Source organism: Nelumbo lutea, chromosome 7 (genome assembly GCF_056320005.1).
Source record: "Nelumbo lutea isolate HS-2025 chromosome 7, American lotus-T2T, whole genome shotgun sequence".
NCBI classification, from domain to species: domain Eukaryota; kingdom Viridiplantae; phylum Streptophyta; class Magnoliopsida; order Proteales; family Nelumbonaceae; genus Nelumbo; species Nelumbo lutea.
The window spans coordinates 41,777,275-41,785,695 of record NC_142690.1 but is presented as its reverse complement, the minus strand read 5'-3'; the positions used below and the strand labels follow the sequence as shown (position 1 = coordinate 41,785,695).

General features: G+C 39.9%; 1 non-coding gene across 1 annotated transcript; it reads right to left on the bottom strand.

Moving 5' to 3' along the window:
• Positions 1-854: 854 nt before the first annotated feature.
• Positions 855-961, bottom strand: LOC148846181 (small nucleolar RNA R71). The gene has a single exon (XR_016102638.1). It is a non-coding gene; the product is annotated as a small nucleolar RNA R71 (small nucleolar RNA).
• Between the last annotated feature and the right edge of the window lie 7,460 nt (positions 962-8,421).

Below are 8,421 nucleotides of genomic sequence, written 5' to 3'. Positions count from 1 at the left end.
GAATCGATTCCAACCTTAATGGATGTATATTGTAGTGTATACCAATGAGTGTGTATGAGATATCCAGCTCAGATCTGAATTATTATTTATTAATTTCTCTAGACTAACAATACCAAAGACTTGTAGATCTAAACTCAGATCTAAATTGGGTCTGAATTCAGATGTTGCAATCGATGGATGTAGATAAAGGAACCTTGAATAAGATGATTGGTTTAAATCTGCTTTTAGTATAATCGGCTTCATTTATTCATGATAGGATGTAGGTTTTGTATTCCAATACTTCACTTTACATTTTCAGTGTGATAGGATTAGTTATTTATTTTCTTTTGTGAATATTGGCATTTTTATTGCTTTGACTTTAACAGTTTATGACAAGCAGACCTGAACTGGAAGAGATCCTTTACGACCCGGAGATTGAACGGACTCTCCGTGTCCATTTGAGAGCTGCTAAGCAAGTCAGACAAGAAGCACAAGAAATGGCTGAACAAAGAACTATGATGGATTATGCCAAGCCTACCCTCACCGGGACTGTCTCCAGCATTATCAGGCCAACTATTGCTGCCAATAACTTCGAAATTAAACCGGCCATAATCCAAATGATACAAAATACGGTTCAGTTTTGTGGTATGGCCCATGAGGATCCGAATGCCCATATTGCTAACTTCTTGGAAATCTGTGACACCTTCAAACACAATGGGGTAAGTGATGATGCCATCCGGCTGAGGTTATTCCCATTTTCTTTGAAGGATAAAGCCAAAGCTTGGTTGAACTCATTACCGGCAGGATCTATAGCCACATGGGACGAAATGGCCAGCCGTTTTCTCTCTAAATATTTTCCCCCTTCTAAAACTGCTAAAATGAGGAATGACATCACTACTTTTTTCCAGCAAGAGGGGGAATCTTTATATGAGTCATGGGAACGATACAAGGAGCTGTTAAGGAGAGTTCCTCACCATGGCCTCCCCATTTGGCTGCAAGTGCAGACTTTCTATAATGGTCTTACTGACTCAAATAAGACCATATTAGATGCTGCAGCCGGAGGATCCATAAATAATAAAACTCCTGAGGTTGCCCATGCACTTATTGAGGAAATGGCAGCCAACAATTATCAATGGCATTCGGAAAGGACTCAAACTAGGAAGCAGCAAGGCTTGCATAATGTTGACACTTATACAGCACTAGCTGCACAAATAGGAGCACTCAGTAAAAAAATAGATGAAATGCAGATAGCTGCCATGCATGTGCAGCCTCTTAATTGTGAATTGTGTGGGGGAGGCCACATCAGTACAGACTGCCAAGTTGGCAATCAGTTCAGACCATCTACTGAACAAGTTGACTATGTCAGCAATTCGTCAAGACAGCAGGGTTACCAGAGTCACCATACTTTTCATCCAGGATGGAGGGGACATTCAAACCAGTCCTGGCCAAATCAGCATATTTCCAAGCCGTTCCACCAGACTTATCATCAGCCTGAACCGAAATCCAATTTGGAGGAACTGATGACAAAATTTATAGCAGGTGCAGAAACTAGGTTCCAGAACCAGGAAGCTTCAATCAAAAACCTGGAAAACCAAGTGGGGCAATTGGCACAATTAATCTCTTCCAGACTGCCAGGAACTCTTCCAAGCAACACTGAAGTGAATCCACGAGAGCAGGTGCAAGCTATTACCTTAAGAAGTGGAAAAGAGTTGCCTGAGGTAGAAAAGAAGAATTGGGCTGAACCCAAGGCAGAAACAAGCCTTGGAATCAGACAACAGAAGACGGAACAACCAGAAGCACAACAAGGGATGCACCAACAACCACAAGTTCCATTTCCTAACAGGCTGAAGCAACAAAAATTGGAGAAGGAATTTGGTAAGTTTCTTGAAATATTTAAAAGTTTACATATTAATATTCCTTTTGCTGATGCTTTAGCCCAGATGCCACACTATGCAAGGTTTTTGAAGGAATTATTGGCAAACAAAAGGAAACTGGGAGATGTGGCTACAGTTGCATTAAATGAGGAATGTTCTGCTATCCTTCTGAACAAGCTGCCTCAGAAACTCAAAGATCCAGGGAGTTTCACTATTCCTTGTACCATTGGCAGTTTAAAAATTGAAAAAGCTTTATGTGACCTGGGAGCTAGCATCAATTTAATGCCATATTCTATCTTCAAGAAATTGGGGTTGAATGAACCCCAACCCACTAGAGTGGCATTACAATTGGCTGATAGATCCATTAGACATCCTAGGGGGATCATAGAAGATGTGTTAGTTAAAGTTGACAAATTCATTTTTCCAGTTGATTTCATTGTGTTAGACATGCAAGAAGATGTGGAGGTCCCGCTTATCCTAGGGAGACCTTTCCTGGCTACTGGGAAAGCAATGATTGATGTCCAACAAGGACAACTCAGCCTTAGGATACAAGATGAGGAGATAATTTTTAAAATGTCTGATGCTATGAAACATGCACCCTCTAGTGATGATTCTTGTTTTATGATTGATGCCATTGAATTGACAATTGATGAATCCTTCCAGGTAAGTAGAATAACTGATCCTCTTGAACTCTGCCTCCAGCAGGGAGAACTTGAAGAAACAGAAAATGAAAAAATAAACCTCATGATAGCATACCTGAACGATAAGCCTCAATTCAAGGGAAAGGGGTTTCTTAAATTAGAGAACTTAGGCAAATTGCCCGGACCATCAGGTAAGCCATCACCCCAAGAACCCCCCACCCTTGAACTGAAGCAATTACCATCCCATTTAGAGTATGCTTTCCTTGAGGAACCATCAGATCTCCCCGTGATAATTTCCGCAGCACTGAATCCCTTACAAAGAGAAAAATTATTGAGAGTGCTGCGGGAACACAAAAATGCTATAGCTTGGAAGGTAGAAGATATCAAAGGCATTAATCCATCAATCTGCACTCACAGAATTTTGATGGAAGAGGACAGCAAGCCTTCCGTTCAGCCCCAAAGGCGCCTGAATCCCAACATGAAAGAAGTGGTAAAGGCTGAAATAATTAAGTTGTTAGATGCTGGGATCATTTATCCTATTTCTGATAGTTCTTGGGTAAGCCCTGTGCAAGTTGTGCCCAAAAAAGGGGGTACGACTGTTGTTCCAAATGAGAAAAATGAACTCATCCCTACTAGAACCATTACCGGATGGCATGTGTGTATTGACTATAGAAAATTAAATGAAGCCACCCGGAAGGACCATTTCCCTCTCCCATTTATGGATCAAATGTTGGAGAGGCTAGCCGGGCATGAGTATTATTGTTTCTTGGATGGATATTCAGGGTATAACCAGATACCAATTGCACCAGAAGATCAAGAAAAGACCACTTTTACTTGCCCATATGGAACCTTTGCATACCGAAGGATGCCCTTTGGGTTATGCAATGCCCCAGCAACCTTTCAGCGATGTATGATGTCTATATTTTCTGATATGGTTGAAAAATTTATTGAGATCTTCATGGATGATTTTTCAGTTTTTGGCTCTTCATTTGATGCATGTTTGAATAATCTGGAACAGGTGCTTACTAGATGTAAAGAAACACATCTTGTGTTGAATTGGGAGAAATGTCATTTTATGGTGCAAGAAGGCATAGTGCTTGGACACAAGATCTCTCAAAGAGGTATAGAAGTCGACAAGGCCAAGGTGGAGGCAATTGAAAAATTACCAACCCCAACATCTATTCGTTCTTTGAGAAGTTTCTTAGGACATGTCGGATTCTATAGAAGGTTTATTAAAGATTTCTCAAAAATTTCCAAGCCATTATCTACCTTGCTTCAGAAAGAAGTGCCTTTTGAATTTTCAACTGAATGTCTTCATGCTTTCAACATCTTGAAAGACAAATTGATCCATGCACCTATCATGATAGCACCAGATTGGACCCTCCCATTTGAATTGATGTGTGATGCGAGTGATTTTGCTATAGGAGCTGTTTTAGGACAAAGAATGAACAAACATTTTCAGCCAATTTACTATGCTAGCAGAACCTTGACTGGACCCCAACTCAATTACACCACCACAGAAAAGGAGCTGTTAGCAGTAATATTTGCACTTGATAAGTTTCGTTCATATCTGATATTATCCAAGGTTGTTGTCCACACAGATCACTCGGCATTAAGGCACTTGCTTACCAAGCAAAACTCAAAACCAAGACTGATCAGGTGGATCCTTTTATTGCAAGAGTTTGACATTGAGATTAGAGACCTGAAGGGTGCTGCAAACCTGGCTGCTGACCATCCCTCCCGGTTGGACACGGTAAGCTCAAAAGAGGAGATAACCAGCAACATTCGAGAAGAATTTCCGGATGAGCAGTTGTACTCAATACAGAAATACTCATATCCTTGGTATGCTGATTTTGCTAATTATCTAGCTGCACAAGTCCTTCCTCCTAACCTTTCATATCAACAGAAAAAGAAATTCTTTTCTGATGTAAAATACTATCTATGGGAGGAACCCTTTTTGTATAAATTGTGTGCAGATCAGATCATAAGGAGATGTGTCCCCGAGGAGGAGATGGAGTCGGTACTCCAATTTTGCCATGATAAAGAAGCAGGAGGTCATTTTGGAGCTAGTCGCACGGCAGCCAAGGTTTTGCAATCAGGTTTTTATTGGCCCACACTCTTCAAAGATGCCCATCGGTATGTGTCCACATGTGACAAATGCCAAAGATCGGGAAACATTTCCCGACGGAATGAAATGCCCCTTTCCAATATTTTAATCTGTGAAATCTTTGATGTTTGGGGTATAGATTTCATGGGACCTTTCCCGAATTCTTTTGGGAATAAGTACATCCTCGTTGCAGTTGACTATGTATCCAAATGGGTAGAAGCCATGGCTTTACCCACAAATGACTCAAGAAGGGTAGTACACTTCCTAAAGAAGCTATTCTCCCGATTTGGCACTCCGCGAGCTATAATTAGTGATAGGGGAACTCACTTCTGCAATAGCCAATTTGAGAGGTTAATGCAGAAATATGGAATTACACATAAATTAGCTACCCCTTATCACCCTCAAACCAGTGGCCAAGTGGAGTTGGCTAACAGGGAACTCAAAAGAATTCTGGAAAAGACCGTAGCATCCACCAGAAAAGATTGGTCCATCAAATTAGATGATGCATTATGGGCATACAGAACTGCATTTAAGACACCTATTGGCATGTCCCCCTACAGATTGGTCTTTGGTAAAGCATGCCATTTACCAGTTGAATTGGAACACAAGGCCTATTGGGCTCTTAAATTCTTAAATTTTGACATTCAGGCCACAGGGGCTAAAAGGCGGTTGCAATTGAATGAATTGGATGAATTCAGACTTACCACCTATGAGAATGCCAAAGTTTATAAAGAAAGAATAAAAAACTGGCATGATAAGAACTTGCTGAGACGGGACTTTTATGTAGGCCAACAGGTATTGTTATATAATTCCCGTCTCCGCTTGTTTCCAGGTAAGCTGAGATCCAGGTGGTCTGGACCCTTTACCATTTCATAGGTTTTTCCCCATGGGGCTATAGAACTCACCCACCCGGTTCAGGGCACGTTTAAAGTAAATGGTCAGCGCCTAAAACCATATTTAATGGGCAGTACTGTACCCCCTCCATCCACTGTTTATCTAGATAACCAATAATCTCTTATGCTTGCTCATGAACAAGTTAAGGAATCTTTTTGTCATTTATCTTTTTAGAATATTAGTTAGTAAAATAAAGATCTTTTTCTCAAAATTCCAATTCTTTAAGGACTCAGTTCATCATTTTCTTTTCTTCAGTTTGCTCTAGCAAGTGTGACTCCCTAACACTACGAACATTGAGGACAATGTTCATCTCAAGTGTGGGGGAGTGAGCCCGAGGCTAGGGTATGGGGGTTGAAACCATGCACCTCATGCACCCCAACACACATATGCAAGCAATGACATCACAAAAAAAAAAAAAAAAGACTGGAACCCCTCAAGTTCATTACTATTTATTTGATGATTTTTTTTAAGAAGGAATTCAATGAGTTGAGGGAGACTGATGTACTTGTTAAGTTTTTATTCTTGTGAATGACCCAATTTGATTTATGCAGGAGAAAAGGGGAGCTGAATATGCCTTTCAGCATGACTAGCCCTAACTTCCTTCATGTGTATGGAAGCCCTTGATTTCATTGTTAATGGTCAAGAGAGCTAGTGCACATCTGAAGTGCTAATTCTTGAGGTTCAATAATTGCAAAGAAGGACAAAAGCCCAAATTGACTCCGCTATTCTGAGCTGAATAGTAAAACTAGCAGCTTAGAACATGAGTCCTATTTACCTACCTCAAACAAGTGACCAGTGTGAGATGGAGCATAAGATGCACTCACACCAAAAAAAAAAAAAAAAAAAAAAAAAAAAAAAAAAAAAAAAGAGCAGAGAAAAGTGTGAGATGGAGCATAAAATACACTCACACCGAAAAGAAAAAAAAAAAAAAAAGGTGAGATGGAGCATAAAATGCACTCACCCTTAGAAATAAGTAATTGTGGTGACAACCGAGGTTCAAAGGGGCACTCTAAAGTTGAACTCTCATAGAGATTTAGTTACAGATGTGAAACTTAGTGAAATTTGATTATTAACCTTGACAATTAAGGAGCTGATTTATATATGAATTAGGAGTGAAGGCTAGACTATGATGAAATTCATATTCTCCTTTCCTCGGATCTGATACATATCTTAAATGGTAATTTACAAGAATAAGAGTTGAGCACTTACAAAAGTTCCCCGACTACTCAATGCATTTCTATCTTAAAAAGTTCACCAGGTAAATGGTGACAACAGAAGGGGGGAATGTTAAGTTTATGGCTGATGTCTTTGCTTGAGGACAAGCAAAAGCTTAAGTGTGGGGGTATTTGATGAACTTACAATTTATCTATAATTTTTGAGGACTTTAGCATGGATTTTTATGCCGGTTTTATTAATTTTTGCCTTAATTTAGCTTAATGCTAAGAATAGGTTCAGGGATAATCAATCCAAGAAAAGGAAGGAAAAAGGCAAGAAAAGAAGGTTCAAAAAGACCAATTTCAGTCCAGCCCGGTCGTGGAAGCAAGAGAGAGCACTTCGGCCCCAAAAGAGCAAGTGAATTCCTTGAGAAAACCCAAGAAAAGAAAGCCTAGTTATGAGGAGAATTCGGCCCAGCAAGGAAGGCCCATTTTTAGCCCAAATAACAGCCTAGAGTGTAGCCCACATGAGCTCAAAAGCAAGCTAAGTTGTAGCCCAAATAGCAGCCCAAAGGGAGCTAGGGGCGGCAACTTCTAGGAGTTTCTTGAAGAGAAGGAGGGAGCACTCTAGAAGGTTCATGAGGGGTGTAATACACCCCATTCTAGAGGCTTCAAGAAGGGGCAAGAGCCCCCTTGAAAAACTATATAAGGAGGCCTTTAGGAGGGGAGAAAGTTGTTCAATTGCTTGAGAGGAAGGCTCTCCCACTCTTAGAGGTTCGGCCACCTTGAGAGAAGAGAAGAGAAGAAGGCTAGGCGCAAGGAAGAAGAAGAAGAAGGGCTGAAGGAAGTTCAAGACAAGCAAGCTAGAAGAAGAAGGTGAGTTCGAATTGAGAGTTTGTGATTCAAAGATCTTCTGTAATAAATCATTTGTAGTTTCATTCTCTTTTGATTTGAATTCAGTTTCTTAGTTATATGTTCTTTCTTCTTTCTCCTTGTTTCCATTCTTCCTTGATGTATTTCAGCTTGTAAAATTTCAGTTCAGCAATCTAATTCTTTTCGATTCATTCAAATGGTCATGCATTGTATTTGAAGTTTCTTGAATAAGGGTGTGATTGTAGATTAATTCGGCCAACTAACCTTCAAAACTCAGATCTGAATTCTCATATCTGAGATTGCAAGATCTGAATTGCTTGAAAGAGAATTCAGATCTGCAATTTTCAGATTGGGCGAATGGATCTACAGCTTGGAATTCCTAGAGTGCTTGAGAGAGACTCTAGGAATTCAGATCTACTATTCAAGAACTGAATTGAGTGCAAGGTTAGAGATAACTTGCACAATTCAGTTGGTGATCAATTCAGATTTGAATTGATGCCTTAGAAGTGTTTGAAGAAATGCATGCATGGGGATTAAATTCTTGCTAGAGATAGAAGAACCGTCACTCATGCATAGGATGAACATGCACTTGAGAGAGGCTGTTCATGACCTTGGGGTTTCACCAAACCAAGGCTCAATCATGATTCATTCGAATGATCCAAATTGATAGATTGCTGAATTCTGAGATTGACATTTACTGCTTACTCTTCTAACCTGAATTGAAGGCAATTGGACCAATGATTTAGATAGATTTTAATTTAGGATTTCTTAGCTTTCATTAGAGTTTTGATTTATTTGTTGATCAGATAAGAAATGTTCAATTTAGTATTGGTAATTGTTTCCTAAATCCTCGTGGGAACGATACTTCACTCACTACTTTATTACTTGAACGGCTAGTG